This window comes from Ambystoma mexicanum, chromosome 3p (assembly GCF_040938575.1).
Source record: "Ambystoma mexicanum isolate Mex_15411 chromosome 3p, UKY_AmexF1_1, whole genome shotgun sequence".
Lineage (NCBI taxonomy): Eukaryota > Metazoa > Chordata > Amphibia > Caudata > Ambystomatidae > Ambystoma > Ambystoma mexicanum.
Genome location: NC_090925.1, coordinates 828,704,390 through 828,725,462, shown reverse-complemented (window position 1 = coordinate 828,725,462; position 21,073 = coordinate 828,704,390). Strand labels below are relative to the sequence as shown.

The 21,073-nt window shown below is 46.9% G+C and overlaps 1 protein-coding gene across 3 annotated transcripts in view; it reads right to left on the bottom strand.

Annotated features, from left to right (window-relative positions):
- Positions 1-21,073, bottom strand: part of BCKDK (branched chain keto acid dehydrogenase kinase) — a 744,533-nt gene that overhangs the window by 722,936 nt on the left and 524 nt on the right. The gene's annotated exons all lie outside the window — the stretch shown is intronic.

The window sequence follows — 21,073 nt, the reverse complement described above, 5'->3', positions numbered from 1 at the left end:
TTGTGGTTTTCTTTACATGCTGAGCCACAACCGGCGAGGGTTGGGCAGGGCAGGTTCTGCGGCCTACCGAAACACCCGAGAATACCAATTACACAAGGCAACATTTGTAAAGCGCAACGTTTGTCGTTATCATGGCCACTTGCAACTGTCTTGCAAGCCGAAAGGTTCTGCTTGAAGCAAGTTACCCACATAGAAAATGTGGGGGAAAAGTTGGGGTGGGAGGGCTCAATAATGATGCACCTCCAAACACCTACAACGGATATCTAAGTATGGTTTGTTTGCTCATTGGTGTCAGGTTTTAAGGCCTTCCAAAACACCTTAATGTCCACAAACACCTCCCTCCAAGAACCACCATCATTTCTCTAAGTGCTAGAAAAGGAACAGACTGTAGTAGAGAGAAAGACAGAGCGCCCCTTGCAATATGAAAAGACTGGACCCAATTTCTCCCTTTTTGGTACTAAGCATGCAACCTTTCTAGCACAGAAACTGTGCCCGTGGCACCCTCCTGAGTGGCACGCAAATAACAGCGTTTATGGCACGACCATGGATCATATCCGAAGCACCATCTTTTACCCCAGTGCCTCTATTAGCAGGCAAACTATCGGCGCCTAAGGGCTTGAGTCAAGTAGGATCTGGGCATGCGAGCAAAAAGTAAGGAGAGGAAGAGTGTTTGTCGGAATTGATGACTCCAGTCACTGGCCCATTTTTTTGTAGGCTAGCGATCTTTTCTCCTTGATTATTTCCCGTCGGTATTTTTGACGTCAGCCTCTGATACGCATTGATGTGGAGAATCTTTGCACCAAAACCCCATGACATTAAGCTGTAGGTCTGGTACACAATACCCCAGACAAGAGAGCTAAACCCCATATAGTTTACTGAATTGGCTAAGTGAGAACAATTTTTTTTTTATTATGAAAGATCAACTTTTGACGAAGATCAAAAGGCACAAGGATGGGGCCGATCCACGTTTACAGAAATCATTGGCAACTTTTAAATGCATCATTGTGAATATCTATAGATCCTTTCTGACACCAATCCATTAAGGGAACGAATCACATTGTGGTAGCGATATATAAAGTCGTTACGATTTGGGGTGCAAAGAAGAGTTACAACTGGTGTCTCTTGGGTGAAGGACTCCGCTCCCGTCATTACATTTAAAGTGACAAATATTATAATAATACCTTTCCTTGAATTATATATTTAGAATAACAAACACATTATGTACTAAGGTGTATGCTAAGGATATAGCTAAAAATGATCTATTGCATTATTAAATTTTCTGTCCGAAGCTGGGTCTTCCACATGGACAGTCGAAGAATTAACTGTAAATGCACTGGCAAGACAGCTCTTTCTTAAAAAGCTTCCATTTTGCACCAAAAAACGTACGTGGCAAAGTTCAGCCCCAAAAGCTTTCCATTGCACGTAAATGGGCTATCAATACAGGCGTAACTACCTGCCCCCACTAACCACCTTTCCCTATAGGAGATAGAATAGTATGCATCACAACCTTTAGCTCCAATTAGTCACAAGGTCAAACAATAAATTAGGAACAAGTGGCATTTAAAAAGGATAGCAAACAGCGAAGTCAACCCCCACAGTTTAGCCCCCGTAAAAACACTGTCACCGACCCCGCATTTTCACACCAGCAGGCCACAATCCAGCCTGTGGCGAAGGGCCTGCTCTGCAAGCAATATCTACTAACTTAAGCACTCACTGCAATCGCTTCATTACCAGTCACAAGCAAGATTCATATGACATGGAGTGTGTGGTACTATAGTAGTTTCGATAACCGTATCAATTGTTCAACAGTGGTTTGATTATTACCAGTTGATTGTGGTGAAAGGATTGTGGCCGGGGTCGGGATACAAGCTGTGAGCTAAGGCGAGACGGCCCCATTCCTGCTGCCTTGGACCCTTGGGCTGTCTACACGTTGAATTCCCACCACCGGATCAGATTTACACCACTATACTCGCTTGATTCCTCTGCACCTACCCTGGTGGGTTTGGTCCCCCGATCAACTGAACTTCTCTGTCCTGTGGGCGGGCCCTCTCACTATGAACACTGAGGATGGGGCCTGTTCACCTCCGATCTCCGCCTTACCTGCTACACCCGCTGTTCCAGGGCCATACAGTAGTCACATGTATATCCTAGTGCGGCCATGACTAAGGGGGGGGCCAGTAAGAAGCAGAGGTCTATCAATATGTTTACCAAGTCAACACCAAAGCCGGGTGAGACCCAGCCAGAAGCTAAAGCCCCCCCTGAGGCATCCACAGAACTCCAAAAGATGGAGTAAATGCAGGAGGGATTTACCACACTTCACAAAAAATTGGACTATATGAGCTTGACAATAAGCCCCATCAAAGACCGAAGGGAGAAGACCGATACCCGGGTGACAGAGGTAGAGTCTAGGCTCGGCCTGGCAGAAGATTGTATCATGCTGCTCCGATGTGAGGTGGCCTCGCTGTCCAGGCAGGTCCAGACGGTCAGCAAAAAGAATAAAGATTTGGAGTCAAGGTCCAGATGCAACAACTTGCGCATTCTTGGCGTTCCTGAAGAGAAAATAGACCGCTCCATGGAGGACTAGGTGCAATGCATAATGCTCTCTTTGCTAGATAACCCTAAGCTCTCACCACAGTTTGCGATTGAAGAGGCCCACCGATCACTGGCCGCAAAGCCCAAGCCAGGGGCTCCCCCTCGTCCTATAATAGCCAGAATGCTAAACTGTCGTGATAGAGATGCATTGTTATGTGCGTCCAGAGCTAAGGGAGAGCTGCTACTTAGTTCCACCAGGATCCAATTGTATCCAGACTTTTCAGTTGCGATTTAACAGGAGCGGAAAACCCTCCTAGCGGCCAAGAAACAGCTCTGTGAATTGGGTGTCAAATACTCCACGATGTACCCAGCAAAATTGAGAATCGAACATGCGGACATGGTCTTTTTCACTGTCCCGGAGGAGGCCTCCAAGTTAATTGAAAAGTTTGAAAAATCGCTCGATTTGAGACTGGAGGAACAAGTTGTAGCGTTCCATCGAGCTAAATGTACCACTATTAGGCCCTTTCCAGCTTGGTTAGAACTTTGCTGGGAATGTTGTCATCAGGTTATCCTTCTGCTAATGCGAACCTTCCAACTGCATGGCGGATGAAAACATAGCATGTATGAGCTGGAACATTAGAGGACTGGGTAACCCAGTCAAAAGGCGTTAACTGCAACTGTTTATTGAACGACATAAGGTTCAGGTGCTTTTCATACAGGAAACACATGCATTAGCGAAGGTGTGTGACAGGTTTGCCAGGTCATGCCCCCCACCCCAACGCTACTATAGCACATACTCCATCCAAAATCGTGGAGTTCTGACCCTAAACCACAAAACCCTCAAATGTACCCACAAGGTCGCACATATCGATCCCCTTGGACGCTATGTTTGATTATTTGCTCAGTTCTTGGACGGGGCGGGGGTTTACTCAATGTATATGGTCCCAATATGGATGATCACAATTTTTTCCTCCATCTCTCTTCCCTGTTGTCTGGGTTCCCCCTCATCCCTATACTGTGGGGAGGTGATTTTAACACCATAGTAGACACTCATTTGGACAGGTCTGGCACTAAACCTCGCCAACTCTCCAGGGCTGCTACAACCATCATAGAAGTGCAAGCCTTGCTGGGGGTGGTAGCTGCATGGAGACAAATGCACCCCAATTCCTGTACGTTATTTTATTAATCTGTACACAACTCTCACTCTTGTATCGACAGATGGCTAGTATCCGATATACTTGTCAGAACAATAGATCAAGTGTCCACCCTACCTGGGACCGTCTCAGATCACTCCCCGGTCACTGTCTTGTTGAGGTGGGTGGTGTGACACATACTTGAAGACTGAAACCCAACACCTTGTTAGATTCGGTATTTCAATCGGAACTTGGAACCAATATGGACGACTTCTTTGCGATCAATACTGGGTCAGTGGATACCCAAGCCACTCTGTGGGAGACTTTCAAGGTCTACATTCGTGGAGTTGCTTTGGCAAAGGAGGCGGGGATCCTCAGAGTGATCCGAGGGTGAACATCCCGGACATCTTATAGCTTGATTGATCCAGCAAGAGAGAGGGGCTCCCCATATACCAGCAATAGAGAGGGCAGACAGCAGTTTTGCCCTCTTGACTCAATGAGTTAGCTCCTTCTATGAAACGCTCTATGCTATTGTTGATCCCTCCCCTAGGGCATATATCGAATCCTTCCTCGATAGTCTTCCTCTCTAAATGTTAACCGCAGAAACCATAGAGGCACTAGACCACCCAATAACAACGAAGGATATATCTGAGGCTATAGATATAGACTCGCTTTTGACCGGGAGGGCTCACAGGGGTTATGAGTTTACCACTGAGTTTTATAAATGTTACAAGGGCCGTCTGGTGCCCAGACTGGCGGCTGTATGGGAGGAGGCATGCTTGGTTGGTAAACTCCCCCCACCCCCTTCGCTCCGTGAGGCGGTCATTTCAGTACTACTGAAACCTGACAAGCTAGCCACGCAATGGCCACTTTCCCTCATCAATTGTGATATCAAAATATTTGCCAAGGTGCTGGCCCTCCTGGGTTGGCACTATTTATGTCATCTGTCGTCAGCCCTGACCAGTCGGGATTCATACCAGGACACTCCACCTCTCAACCTGCATCACTTATTCAACATCCTAGCCCGAATTGACCCTAAGGCGCATGCCGTAGCAGCCTACATCACGGCCACCCCTACAACCTATGCCCACACAGGCTACCCCTGTTTCTCCATCTGCCCTATGATGAAACCCCCTGTGTTCATCTGCTCCCACCCGAAGTACGACCAGTGAGTTTCCTGACTTTTTTTGGCCACAGAAGGCGGCTACCATCTATTCTGCCGAAACGCCAGCAGCACATTGACCCAGATTTTCCATGGGCTAAACTCAATGCTGCAATTCCATTCCTAACATTTTACTCAGACGTAGACCAAATATGAGGTCAGACTCTAGCCGGGCTTTGTACTGTTATCCTGCGTTTTCTACACCCAATGGCATGGGACATTCCACTTACAAGAAAATTGCCTGTTAAATGCACAAGTGGATGACCCACACCCTATGTCATTTGTAATCATGCTATAGTGAATTTTCAACTATATGTCTGTTTACCACAATGTACACCATGTATTGTCATGTATATATGAAAACTTAAATTCTTTGCAAATTGAAAAAAAGCATCAGCTAACTAATAATTAAAAGCTGAAATTCTCATACGAATTTAAGGTATGTGTTTGTCAGCAGCAAGCATGTTGTTTCCAACAATGGTTGCTCAATTTGCATGGGCACCCAAAAGGGTCTAAAAACCAGTGTGCACTAGATTTGCTTTTTGCACTCCTTAAGATTCATAGAGGGTAGGAAAACCCCTTGTTATAGTAGCAGCCACATTAGACATGCAAAAGGCGTTCGACTCGGTTTCCTGGAGATTCCTATGGTTGGTACTAGAAAAAAGCAATTTTGGCCCCCGCTTCTTGTCCTGGGTGAAACTACTACATGCATCCCCTGTCGCCAGGGTCCGCACTGAAACCTGATGCTCTGCCCAATTTGAAATAGCCAGGGGAATCAGACAGGGCTGCCCCTTCTCACCTTTAATATTTGCATTAGCCATTGAGCTGTTGGCAAACAGGATCAGCCAATGACATGCCCAGAGAGGTATAAGACTATGTGGAGACAGAGATCATTTCACTCTATGCAGATGATGCATTGCTCTACATACGCTGCCCTGAGGAAAATCTGGCTCCAATACTAGAAGACGTTATCTTCAGCACTTTATCTGGGTTAAAGGTCAATTGCACTAAATCCACACTGTTCCCTTTGACTGACACCACCACTGCCCCTCTGGACCATCGAGGGGGTTCACCTGAGATGAAATACCTTGAGATAGTGGTCACGCATCAACAGATTTCATTATTCGACTACAACTATGGAAATTACCTCACCCTCCTAGCCCAAAAAAACTGAAAGCTGGGCTTCTCTGCCGACCACACTAGCTGGGCGGGTGGCAGTTCTCAACGTCCCCCTTTGGCCCAGAAATAAATTCTTCAAATCACTAACACGGACGATCAATACATTCTTGTAGCACAGTGCTACCTCGCTTAGAATTGGACACGCTGTCCACCCCTTTTGCGCAGGGAGGGTTCGCTGCCCCTAATTTTGAGCGATACTGGATTGCTGCCCAGGCAAACTTTGCAGTGTTTTGGTTTGACCCTGATGGATCCCCTCCTCACGTCAAACTCGAGCATCTAGTAGCTGGAAATCTCAATATCAGCTCCCTGATTCTTCCCTCTTCCAGGATGAAACTAGAATCCACTGATCCCACCGGAGTCGCGATGATGGCATGGAGTAGACTCTGGAAAATGATAAGACACCCCTCGTCCATTTCACAGTGATTTCCCTCTGTAGAACTCCCCCGGGACTCCCCCTGTGGATGGACAAGGTTGCGCCAACCCACCGGCCCCCTCGCCCATAATGGAGGAGCAAGCCCATTGTAAACAGTGAGCACTCACTCAGCTGCTTTATGCGGCTGAGGGAATCGCTCCTCAACGGACTTGAACTCTCAAAGGGAAACGCGGTTTCGGTTTGACAGTTCTGTTCCTCAGCCTCACATATCCAATGAGCCATGCAAAGCTGTGGGCATTTTGCTTCCCCCAAACTTACCTTGCCCATTGGGGATGCTGGCTGAGGAACTGCATGTTTGTATGTGCGAAGGAGGGGCTCCTGCACCTCCCACATACAAACGGAGCGGGGCTCTTGGTCATCAGCGATCTGGCTCTTGCGCATGCGCACAAACCAGAAGCGCTAGTTGCTTCCTGTTCGTGCTACGCAAGAGCTGTAGCACTAGGATGAAACATCAAGACCAGGGCAGAAGGTACTTTAAATTTGTGTATGCTTGCGTTTTAAAAATGTTCTCGGGGAGGAAGCCCACCCCACCCCCAACACCTCTTGATTTGTTTGGGTTCCCTTGCTACGATTGTGTACAACCCTCCAATTTAGTACATAATATTACCAACACCAGTGCTGTAAAGCATGGTAATAAGTAGTATGGAAAACAAACAATATCGGTTATATTCTCTTTCCATGGCCTGTACAGACCACGTTTGTATGATGCTTCACAGCAAAGTATTGGAAAGAGAACATTAATTAATTGCCCTTGTGACAAAGCAATGTTGACAGTGGGTATTCTTTTGTGGCAGTACTTCTAAACGAAGAGGTGTGGAGGAGGAACATCTAAAGGTTTTTCTTTAAAATGGGATGGTGTTCCATGATGCTGGTTGCCTCCTAGTCTGCCCTTACTGCAATTATCTAAAGGGGAAAACGGTTGGAGACTGCATTCTCTTCTAAGATTCAGAGGCAAAGCTCCCTCATGTAGTCATTAATGTGGCATATTGTAATTGTAAATGTGTAAAGCGCTTCAGATCACTGGTCTGCCATATCTGCACAGCTCTTTCACCTGTAATAATGATGCGTTATAGGAAAGCTCGTACTGTTAGGTCCATTCCTCCTGGGGTGCGGGATGATTTTGTTGTCACACTATTGGTAACATGTTGAGGCCCAGAGGCAAATTCGTTTTTTTCTGACCTGGTAATAATGCGTACTGCAGAATTGAAAGCACAAATGGCAATAAAGACAAGTACACCTCAAAATGTTTGTTCACCGACATGCTTACTAATAGTGTGGGGGGGTCATAAATTCACCACATGCCCCACCAGGCTACCCCACACAAACAATCCTGTCCCTGTAGAGAGCTTGTAAGGTACATTCGGCCCTCCGGCAAAACTACTTGTGTACCTCTGCACTAGACACACAAGATCGCCCTACTGCAACCTATCGTCAACCCTATGTTTCAAACACAGTAGAGCTGGGGGCTGTAGCTTCCTCGTCTCAGCAGCTCACCTTTGGAACAAACCCCCCCTCCCCCACAATCCCCTACGGGCCGAGCCTCGTTACTGGCCTTTCAGAAAACAATTGAAAACTTGCCCCTTTAACTGACTGATCCTCATGACATGGCATCTCTGCCCCTCCAATCTGGAACTTCCAAAAACGTTGTTACTGTAACGGTACCCCCTCCTGCCTTACTACCTCCCTCTGTCCCCGCCTCCCCTCCCCTCTTAACCTAACCGTAATTTTTCAGCGCCTTAATACAAGTTTGGTTTTGCACGCTATATAAATCTACAAATAAATAAGATAGGTCTGTGGTAAAACTCAGCCCCCAGCAGAAAAGAATCCGACTCTCTGCAGTTAGCGAATGCAGTCTAAGAGTTTTACACGCTGAAATAAAATCCCGACACATTCATCTATGGCTTTCGATTGTCCCAGTCAGGAAGTTTGTAACCTTCAAATTATGGTGCATTCCATTAGATGAGGGTGTAACCCCTGTGGGAGTACTGGATGACTCTTTGTATCCTTACACAGTCATTCTTAAATTACAGCTTTATAATCCTTGGCGAGCATTTGAGAGAGAAGATTTCATTTTTTTTTAGTTAATATTGTGCAACTTTGTCAAACATATGTGGTGTTCTCATGAATCTAAGTTCTATATTTTTAAGCAGATGGCTTTTTTCACTGCATATTGGTTTACCACTTCAGGGATTTTCAAGCACACAAGTACAGAACTTTTAAGGCACATTTACACAAAACTAGCCGTCCCCGATGAAGATGGCAGAATGAATGCCAAGATCGAATGAATGTTTTAGACTTTTGGGTATGTCGTCTGCAATCCTTATGCCATCAAAACACATGCAGGTTTGATTTTTGTTATTAATATATTTATGGTTTGGTTTACGTATTAAAATATGTTGGTTTGGTATGATAAGAAAGCTGGTCTGTTTATCCTTTTAGTGCATTGGACAGTGTCCAATTCGGTTTTATTTTTGGTTCAGAGTAAAAAATACAAACAAATGCCATTCATTGATGTCCATTATATAACATTAGTATGGGGGGGGGGGGGGGGGTGGGTCCAAGTGATGGACAACCAAATGATTTTTTATCCGGTTCAGTTTCTAGTCCATAAAGGGAAGAGTTGGCACATTTAGCCCCTGGTCTGGAACTGTTCATGATTTTGGCGGGAGGCTTTGGTGTTAAGAGGTGACAGCCTAAGAACCCGAGTTCTTTGGGTTCAGACTCTGGTATGCCAGAATATCTGTTTGAAGGGATTGGGGGAGAGGGGACAGCCGCCAGTCCAAAACATACAGCTTGGCAGCCCCTGGCTGGGTGACGGAGCTAGCTCCACTCTGAAGGGTCCACAGGAACAGTGCAAAGAGAGGGCAGTCCCTTGGACAAAAAAAGAAATGTAAAAAAAAAAAAAAAAAAAAAAAAAAAAAAATCTTTTTTTTTTTTTTAGTCACTGCCTTAAATAAATTATTTCTGTTACAGCGTAACGGAGGCAGAGTGACTACAAAAATAAACTATTTCTTTTTGAAGTGCGAGGGCTCCCCCAACCCCATGACATGGAAGCCTTTAGGGTGGAGGCCTCCATGTCATGGGGTTGGGGAGCTCTGACTTCAAGAAGAAATAGTTTCAGTCGGGGGAGCTTGACCAAGATGGCCGTGGGCTGACTGAGCTTGTGCAAAAGATGGCATACACCGTCATCATTTACCCCTTCAGAACACTTCAAAATCGATCAAATATGGAGGAATTATCGGATCGCAAATAATCAGAGAATACGGAGACAAACCTTGAAGGAAAACCGCACACGAGAATCAGCATAAAGAACCCTAACACGAACAGGCGGCCTGCGCCGGAGCTCCCTCCGGCAGCACCGCCTCCTGAAAATGAAGTCACATAGTGGCACGCAAGAGACCGTTACACACCACCGTTGGATGCAAGCAACCAACAGCGGCGAAGAGGACCAGGTCATCCGACACCGAAGCACATCATGCAGACAGCGACAACCATAAGTGACGAACAGGCAACCCGGCCCGCACGAGGGACGAGGCAAGTGAGACACCCACACTGACGTTGGAACCAGGCGGATCGAGATAGAGGCGTGAAGAAGCACCGAAGGCTAAAAGGTCGCCACCAGAGCCCCACTAAGCGAAGCTGCGGCAAATACCGCCTCCCGAATGATAAGCCAGGGTACAGAGTGAGGGAGACACCTGCGCACCAGTGACAAGGAGAGCAGTGAAGACCGGACCCAGAAAAATATGTCGCAGCTGGCAACCCAGACACTCTCCTGCAAAAAACAAATCTGCCCACGGAATACGTCCCTCATTAGAAAGGAAATACTGACACCCACACCAACCCAACGCCTGAGCTGGCAAATCAACCCAGAAGGTCAGCTCCCAGCCAGCACAACCCCAAGTGAATTGCGCAGCGGGAACCACCAACAGCCCGACAGTTCGAGCGGCCACATTACCGCCATACCTGGGGCACGGAAAAGAACCAAACCGCATGTGCTTTGCTGGAATATAATTAAGGGTTCACAACACCCCCTGGGTTATATGGGTTCGCTATAGACAGGCACCAGAGGACTTTGCGGGACGTGGGGAGACAAAGGAGGCCCACCACAACTGAGCTAAATAAAACGACCGGCAACACCAAGCATGCATAAGGGGGCAGGGGGAAATACACCTTACTAATAAAGCTGAATATGGATCGCTCATCCTCCAACGCAGGGGTGGCTACTACCGCGGCACAAAATCCTATCACCACAACACCCCCAGAAGCAACGGCACAAAGCCACAGGGGAAACCCAGACTCTGCGATCTCCAGAGCAGGCAGATCTCAGAGCACTACCTTCCCCACGCAGCCCAGACCGACAAGAATGCACTGCAATTACGTGAAAGTCAATCAAACACACCCCCCTCTCCCCAGTACGTGTGAATAAAGATCCATACCGAAGGGACAGCAGAGGGAAGGTGGGGCAGCAAAATGGCAACCAAGACCCAGGCCTGAAAGACTCCCCTGGCACCACACAACCCGGCAGCCTACCAAGACGCTCCAACAGAAATAAGATAGAAATCGATGTCTAGACGCAGCTCCAGACTATACTGGCTGAAATGAGAATAATAGGCCAGTGTACCGAGGAAACAAACAACAGAACAGGACATAAAATGTGACCTCCAAGACGTCCAGACTCGCCACGCTGAGAGGATGACCAATAATGAACAAAGCATCAGCGCAATCGAAGACAACCAAACAACTACAGCACAGGCCTGGATGGGGTCATCAGAGAAGTGTAAATGCTAGGAGAAAAGATCGAGAACCAGGAAAACATCTCGTCGGAACAACCTCAGGATGGTCGGACTCACGGAAAACTCAGAAGGATCAGATCTACAAGCATATGTATATGACTTCTTCCGAGATATCCTGCACATGGGCAAGGCACCAGATCTTACCATAGAGAAGGTAAACCGAGCACCTATCCCTAATCATGGACCAAATCATTTGGACTGGTTTGCATCCTTTTTGGGGGGGCGCACACAATGTGTACAGGTGAGGGGGTTTTCTGTCAAGAGATTCTTTTGCCATGCTGTGGCGTCCCACAGGGCTCTGGACTCTCCCCCATCTTGTTCAATATCTACCTTCACCCATTGATGGATATACACCACCACATCAGTTTTCAATCATGCACTGACGATACACAGCTCTACATCAACTTGATGCGGATAATGCACTTATCAAGGTAGGTAGATGCCTTGAGGAAATGGGGGCATGGATGGCATTAAATTGGCTGAATCTCAATCCAAATAAAAGCAGAGGTGATCATCATTGGACCAAAACATCTATTGGGAAGGAATAGCATCCCACTTCCACCCCTATTTCTGGGTTCAAGACTGAAGTATGCTTCTATGGTAAAAAACCCTGGGTTGCATATGTCAGAGGGACTTGGACGGTGATGGTCAAGTCTCAGCAAAAGTTCAGTCAGCATTCTATAACATCCGGCTGTTACGACAAGCCCTCCACTATGTGCATGAGAATGCCCGTGCCCTGGTGGTGGGAGCTCTAGTTCATTCGAAATTGAATTATTGTAATTGACTCCTTGCTGGAGCCCCTACCAAGCAGATTCAACGCTTACAAAGCACACAAAACTCAGCGGGAGACTAGTGTTTGGAGTACCTAAACACCTCAACCTCGGGTTTCTGCCGCTCTCTCCATCGGCTAGCAGTGGAGGACTGTATGAAGTTCAAGGTAGGGTGCCAGGTGTTCAAATGTATTAATGTTTTGGCACCAAGTTCCCCGAGGGACAAGCTGGAACTATACCTTCCTACTCGGGCTATACGGTCAGAGGACAAACTCCTATTCATCATCCCAAGGACAAAATGTGTTGTTCAGGGGAGACTGTAGATTCTCGGTCTTCGGGCCAAGACTATGGAATATTCTCCATTTGAATTTAAGGAAAGCAAATTTGCTCTTAACATTCCAAGCAGGTTTTAAAAACGTACACTCACGCAATGGCCCAAATCACCTTAGTGACTCTTAACATTTAGGGGCTAGGACACCGTATAAAATGCAGGAGAATGCTGAACTATATGAGGGACCTACATGGAGATATCATATTCCTACAGTAACCCCATCTTAATAAAGATGACCAGAAAAGATGAAATGCGTTTGGGTAAGAACAGCAGCCCATTCACCATACCAGCGAAAATGGGCAGTATCCATCCTGATCCATAAACTGGTCTCATTTCAGATACTGCACACTTGCGGGGATAATCAAGGAAGATATATACTTGTCCAGGGTCTGGTCCACCAGCACCTTATAACATTGCTGAACTTATATACACCCACAACAGACACCCCATCTTTCTTCACACGCACATTCTCAGCATGCGCTCAATACATGGGGAATCTCACTGTTGTGGGTGGGGATTTCAACATAATCCTTGGCCCCCACAACCAGGGCACCGCCTCTGGCAACCCCACTAACCCGAGGAAGCGGGCAACCCTTCGAACACTAATGACAGACCTATGTCTTAAAGACACCTGGAGAATATTCATGCAGTGTGTCTGGATTTCACGTTATATTGATTTCACGTTATTCTCACAACACAACAGCTATTCCCGCCTACACTACTGGATGACTCCAACCAATTCACTACACAATCACTGACTGCACAATTCTGCCGACCACTCTCTCGGACCATGCCCCGGTCTTAGTGCAAATTACAATCCCAGACACAGTATGCAGGCATCCGACGTGGTGGCTAAACCTGCGCATTCTACAATACCCTGATCTCATAGCGTGTCAAACTATCACTGAGGTGAATATAATGGTAACAACTCACTAGAGATGCTGGGAAAAGGATACAGGATGACTTTGCCGCTTCTAGCTACCTCTTCTCTGTACCTCTGCAGAAAAAAAACCCTTCCTAATGATGTACCTCACTAGCTGATATTAAACCAAAGCTAGAGGAGTGAATCACTAGAAAAGGCACAAACACACAATAGCAGGAAGTCGCCACGTTGAGAAAATAAGAACTAATCACTACAGCTCTAACAGAACCAGGATGCTGTAAACCCTGTAATAACTCAGACTACCCTGAGAGTAACAATCCAGAAGTGTGGGTGGCTTAGGATACACTTTTTCAGCAAAAGGTCTGACACAGTTGAAATAGGATGCAAGGGAAAAAATAATAACGTAACCAATTGAGGAAGAGAAGGTTAGTAAGGGAGCTAGCACCTGAACAGCACGAGGGACTCATTAGAGTCGGGTTGGTGCACGTTGCTGTTCCGGAGAGCGTCCAAAGTTTCCTGTGCATGCGTCTTTAATGAGGAGAAAAGAAGAATAGATCACTCTCTTGGAGATTCCTCAGTGCGTGGAAGACATCAAGAAGAACAGAACCCTTTGATTCACAAATTGCTTGTGTGCAATAAGAAACACCCAAAATCATAAAACACGTGTAGCTGAAGAGCTGTGGAGACATGTAAATCATAGGACCACGGTAAACTGGTATATTACGCCCTTTCCGTGGTCTAAACACAGACAAAGGAAAAAATCCACCGTGTTCATCACACGAGTATAAGGCTGAGAATGCAAACAGATAGTCGAGCAGACCCAGAGGTATTGAGTAGTGGGCGGAGCCAATCGCAATCCGTGTAGCTGGTCGAGGTCAGAATACCGGGAAGTTATTCTTCTCACACCCAAGTGTGGGAAAGAGGGGGCTGGGGAGGGGGAAAAAAGCAAAAAGAATACCGGGAAGTTAGCAGAACGCGGACAAAGGCCGTCCTTAAAGCAGACTCAGGTCAGGTATCAAGACAGCACAAGTCCGTGGTGGGAGACTATAATGAAGAATAGTCAAGGACGTCCACGGGATACAAAGCAACATGAAATGAAGTGCAGCACAAACAAACAGTTTAGGGAGGGAATCCAATCAGAAGCACAGAACAGCCGCCTCAACACGTTTAAATACCATATAAGGAAGGCGTAATTGACAAATACTATTCTCTGTCACGTGGAGCTGTTAACCCTCACGTGATCAAGCCAAAGGGTGCCCGGAATCATGCACAGTGAACCTGAAACGCATGCCTTCTCCATGGCAACCTCCCCGCAAGTCGCCAACGTGAATAGAACGGGCTGGCTGCTGTTCTCTAAACAAACTGCCTGCGCTCGCGATGCAGAAAGGCAGAGGCAGACAACATAACTTTGGGGTTAGTGGAAGTGGAAACGGAGGTTGGGACAGGCGCAGGCATGACATAGCGGACCTACCAGACGACAGACGGTTTATGATAATCAAATCTGGGGCCGGGGTCCCCCCCCCCCCTATACATGGTTGGACCCCTTCAAGGCCTTCCTGAGAAGCCAATGTATCCCACGCTGGTCATACAAACGCAAATCCAGGGGAGAAACAGAAGCCCATCTGACGGAAGAACTCTGAATAGTAGAAAGACAGTTTAAAGAGACCATGGGAAACTACAACCCACACTCAAAAAGCAGAGAACAGATCAGGCAAATTACTGCCATTAGGGCACAGAAATCCTTCACAAGTTGGTCACAAACATACTACCACGAGAGCGATAGACCGCTGCACATGACGGCACTAGCATTAAAACAAAGACATGTCACACAACTGATCGCCCCCATCAGGAATGCTAGTGGTAGGAGAGTATCGCATCAACTCACGACTCGCGGAATACTACCACAACCTATACACAGCATCCAATTCATGCACAACTCAGGACAAGGAGGCTTTCCTTGACTCTATAACCATACCTAGGGTACCCGTAGACCAGCTAGACGATTTAGACACCCACATTACAGCCTCAGAAATTACACACACACACACACACACACACACACACACACACACACACACACACACACCTGGGAAGGCATCCGATCCCGACAGGATTCCCATCGACCTATATAAAAGTATGAATGAGGGAATCGCACATCAACTGGAGGCAGTAATCAGAGAAGCGGTGGCCCAGAGACAACTACTGCAATCAATTCTAGCAGCAAACATAATAGTCTTCAATAAGTGTCGGAGAGACGCTGGGGGGTCTGCAGTTCCTACAGGCCAATTTCGCTGATAAACACAAATGCCAAAATACTAGCGAAATGTCTGGCACAGCAGATAGCAAGGAGTCTCCCATACCTAATCCACAAAGACCAAACGGACTTCATATGCAACAGGCACTCAAGCAACAACATCCGTAGGCTGCTACACGTAATAGCTGGAGATAAAGACCCGGAAGATGTATTTCTTACGGTTGACACAGAGAAGGCGTTCGACAAGGTACAATGGGAGTTTATGCTTTGGGTCCTACCCAGATATAGCTCAGGCCCCCCCGCCCCAATGCCTCATACAATTGCTCAAACTACTCTATACAGGCCCCACAGTATCAGTGGTCACCAATGGTATCGCCTCACCCTTGTTTGACCTACAATCGGGAACGCGCCGGGATGGCCACTGTCACCCCTTCTCTATGCTACGTCCATTGAGCCAATTGCGATTAAAACTAGGCACAGACCCTGGATGGATGGGCATATGTCAACGTCCATAAGAACATTGCGTTTCTCTTTACGCAGATGATCTATTCTTTATATGTGTAAAGGCCCCACATACCTACCATACATTTGGCTCCTACTACAAAAATTCAGCCTGTTGGCGGGCTACAAAATAAACTGAAGCAAGCCCGAGGTCCTGCCCCTAGGGCAAGACATCCCTTGGGACCACGGCGGGATGGCCCCATTCACACTCCAAATGTATCACATTAAATATTTGGGGATAAACATCAGCGCCTCACTTGTTGAACTCCGAGACCTACTTTACCCACAGGTCTTAAGAAAAATTAGCTCAGACCTAGGAAGATGGGATACACTGGCCCTCTCCCTGACAGGAAGGATTAATGCGCTGAAGATTAATTCACGCCCCAAGTTAACATACATTGCTATGATGCTGTCTACTAGCCCATCACCCAAAATGTTTAAGGATCTGGACAAAGCTATTGCCAAATTTATATGGAAGGGGAAAAAAAAGTATGAATCTGCCTAAATGTGCAATAAATCGTAATGGTCATCCGTGTCCAGGCTAAGCAGGCTTGTTATGTGGTATTAGTGGCTAGAGAGGCCTTTTGGTGCAACCAGTCTAGTAATTTCTTAGTTTGGCTATGACTTTTTTAACTGGGCATCTCTGATAAAGCAGTCCTGCTAAGTCTAATTACCCGACTAGACTGGCATTTGGGTGCTGCCCGTCTAGCCATTTCTTACTCCAGCATTGTATATTTTTCTGGGCATCTGTGATAAAAATAACCATGATAAGTGTTACTGCTTCGACTGGCATTTTAGTGCAACCAGTCTAGGTATGTCTAGGTGGTCCGGCTTGCTTTACTGTAATATGTTATTACGTGTCTAGAGTGGTCTACACTGTGCAGCCAGTTGAACATGTTTTAACTGTGGCATTGCATTTTTAATAGCAAAGCATATTAACGTAAGCATTAATGTTCCTGTCCACTGTTGGTGACTTGCATGTAGTGGATTTTTAGATTGGCGTTACCCTACAAAACAATTGCAAACAATCTTGTCTTTTAGCCAATTTTTCCGAAATTGTGCTGCATAATGCATTAAAACACACATTTATATCTTCCTCCTAGTGCGTTTGTGCGTATTGCACAAGCGTAGTAATCTAGGCCGGGCCAGAGTGTGGAGCGACCCGCAATTTATTGCCGAGTTGGGGGGGTGGCTCAGCATGGCTCGCAGGGGGGCCCCCACATTTTGTGTTATGCCACTGGTGTAGTCTGTGTAGGGGCAGTCCGGGGATGCTGGCTCTGGGCCACACTAGCGGAAAGGACGCTGTCCACCAGTAGGGTGAAGAAGGGAGGGGGCCGTCTACGAACCACAAAGACATTTGAAAAGTCCTCAAGGTGGGTAGGTGTCAGGAAATCTACTGTCCACAGGGTGGTAGAGGGGCATATTACAGGTGCAGTGGCGTCGCCAAGAATTACATTTAGGACAAAGACAAAAGTAGGGGGCCCACAGACAAAAGTGGGGGGCAGGGCCGTCACGAGGGAGATACAGGGGGGGGCAAACTGCCCCGGGCCTCGCACTTGCGGGGGGGCCTCGCGGCCCCCCTCTCCTAAGTGGAAGGCAGCACAGTCTCCCATGTCCTTTATTCACAAGGGAGACTGTGCTGTCTCCTCTCTGCCCCTGCAATGATTTTGCTGTTTGTTGAGAAGCCGTTTGGCTCCGCAACAAACAAAATAATGGGAGACAGCAGGGCTCTGAAGTGGGCTCTGCTGCCTCCCGTCATTCAGCTGAAAACGTGGACATGCTGAATGACAAGAGAGGACTCCTCTCCCGTCAGTCACTGGTTCAAGTTGCTCAGCGTGACAACGCTGACTGATGGAAGAGGAGTTCTTTCGTTGCTCAGCGTGATCACGCTGACTGATGGGAGAGGAGTTCTCTCTTGTCAGTCAGTGTGTTCATGTTGTCAGCGTGATCAAGCTGACTGATGGGAGAGGACTCCTCTCGTCAGGCAGCACGTCTATGTGTCGGCTGCGTGGATGCTTTTTAAGGGTGCATGGAGGTAAGGTAAGTCTTTTATTTTAATTTAAAAGTGTATATGTGTATTTAAATTAGTACTTACATGTGTATGTATGAATGCATGCATGTTGGTGGTTGTGTCAATGCTGTGTTTGGTTTTATGTATATATGCATGTATGGAGTTGCGCAACTGGTGGATGAATGCATGGGTGAAAGTGTTTTTTGTGAGTGTGTGTTCAGCACCACCTCTAAATGTAGCCGCCCTGGGGTCTACTTCATAAAGGGGTGGGTTCATGGCATCAGAGGTGCGCCTAAGCTAAAATGTCAGGGGGGAAAAGGTACTAACACTTCAAATGTTGGGAGAGGCGCTAACATCAGAGGCTGTGAGGAAGGAGCAAACTTCCTTGTGTGGGGGTACCTAACATCTTTCCACATTTCGAATGAGGCGATTCTGGTGAAGTTTCAATGTTACAAGCAGCTACCTCTTCATTTCTGAAACATCACACTTAAGGACTGCTGTGAGAATGAGATGTCTCATGTTGCCAATTCCCTTCCAATCACTCCCCTAGCATGCAAGTGCTAATCCCACATCACGATTTCAATTACCTATAAATGTATGGATATGAATGCAGGTGCTAACAGTGAAATGACTTTTCATGGCCATGCTAATCACTATGGCAATTCTCACCCAGTTCTTGCCCTACCCACCCAAAACACCTCCTCACTGGAACTCTTTGAGTAAGCTTAACATATGCCTTGCCATCAAACGTTGCCCTCAATGTGCCTGCAAGTGTTTCCTCAAAGGAGTCTTCATTGGAGTTGTAAACATGTAACTGGTGTAATAAAAATGTCTTAATCAGGTCTGCCTTTGAACACCCTGCATGTCTTTCGCTGAAGTTCTTTTAAAAATAAGCATTGGAAAAGCCAACAGTTTTGGCTTGTGTATAAGTATTAGGCATTTACCATGCACTGCTATTAGCTGCTCAGGTACTCAAACCATTTTGCACTGGCACTATCAATGGCCAGCTAATACCAATACAGACGTGCCTTTCCCAGGCCTACACGAATGCCCAAACTGTTAGCACTGCCAGTGCTCTTTTTGCTTTACCCTTGATGCACAGGACTATGCATCAAGGTTAAAGCAAACATACTACTTGGCTAAATTGGCCCACATTGAATGTAGGCCAATCTAGCCAGTAATAACACTTGTGGTACACAGTCAGCCTGGATATACTTTCTGTGGCATGGCATTTTTACTGGCTGGGAGTCTGTACATGGCAATAATGGCATATATTGATGCAGCCTGCGTCGACATAATTAGAACAACCAGCATGAATATATTTTTATACTAGCATATCTCACATGGAAAGGCGGCATGAAATGTATTGGAAAATGTTCCTATGCACAATTTGTGATTTGCAACTATTAGGAATTTCCATGTGCTTCCATACAAAACCAATTGCAAAATGTATGGATTTCTACCCAATTTTGGAAAGAAAGTGATGTAAAATGCATACTTTTAACCCAATGTTTCAAACAGTTTCTTGTGAGTGAGAACCCCCCCTCAAGCAACCCTTGTTTGGTTTGGGCTACCTCACTGTGCTCTGTTGATCCTGCCTAATTGGCACAAACATTTAAGCCTCTTAAGTTCAGAAATGTACCAGCCTCCACTGTACATCAATTGTCACTGTGTATGATGTGTGTTTTAATGCGCACACAGGGGCAGGGTGCTCCTTAATTATATGATATGGCATTTATAAAATGCATGTACACAAGTGTTTAAGTGCGACAAGGCAAGGAGGGAGAAACAAAAGAGTAGGACAAAACACAGATCTTACTAGGCCTTGTGTCATTCAGATCGCGCAAGAGCAGGGAAGGGGGAGGGGAGAAGTGCAGTAACAGAGGAGAAACAAGAGTGCTGCCAACAGGTGGCAAGTGTACATACTCATAAGTGCAGCCAACGGGTGGAGAATAAGAGCAAGAGCAGGGACTGTAGGGTTACAGATACAGACCACAAGTGCAGGGGAGCCAAGAAGCAGTGGGGGATTGCAACAGGACAGGCAGGGACCTGGGCCAGAATTCAGAGCTTGACCAGGTGACCAGTGCATGGATCAGGCAAGTGATCAGCAAGGGAGAGGAAGAGAGAAGGCAGAAGCAAAGAGACAGGTCTTGAGGTGCTTCTGGAACCGTAGATGTTCCTCCTCAAGTTTCAGCGAGGCAGGGAGGCTTTGCTTGGAAAAGTGACTGACCCTAAGACAATTGGAGGTGGCGCAGTGGAGAGCTCATGCCATCTTATATATATTTATTCATATGATAAAAAAGTTAGTCTTGCATGAACCATTCTTCAGTAGAGAAACCTAACTTTGCTGTAGTTGATTTGAAGTTTTAGTATGTGCCACCGCTGGCCAAGTGCAAAAAATTGTAAGGGGGCCTCACCAAATGTTTTGCCCAGGGCCTCACCACATCTTCTGACAGCCCTGGTGGGGTGGGGCGCCTATGAAAGGTAATGTGTAATGTCACAAGCACTCCTGCAGAGAGGCTGTTGTGCACACGAACTACCACACCCCACTGCACCTCCCCTCCCATCAGAATGCAGGCACGAAACCATTCAGTGACTAATGGCACATCATTAGCAGTTTCTGCCCTACATTCTGAGGGCAGGGGCTGCAAGCTGCTCTGCACACTATGGAGGTCACTGTGCAGAAGCCGGGCAGGAACACCCAAGAAGTGGCTCGTGCTCGTTTTCATACCGATGCCAGAATGCATACCAAGATCACTGCTAGCTTTGAGACAAAAAGGGAGAGCATTTGCCTTAGTGAGTGTCACAAATAACACCACGAACAGAGAACACGGTCCCCGCTCACGTTAGGCGGGAGCGCACAAGGGAGAGCCCATGACCCCCCCTCCTCCAAAGCGATGCCACTGTACAGGTGGGGTGGAGGTATTATACGTTACATGTAGGTGTGTGAGGAAAAGTCTACATTCCTCAAAGGGGACGGGCTAACGTCAGTCCATAGTGTGGGTGAGTGGTAGTTCACAGGAGCATTCCTAACTCACGCACTGTATGGAAGAGTCGGGGGAGGGGCCGGGGGGGGATATTGATGTGCGGC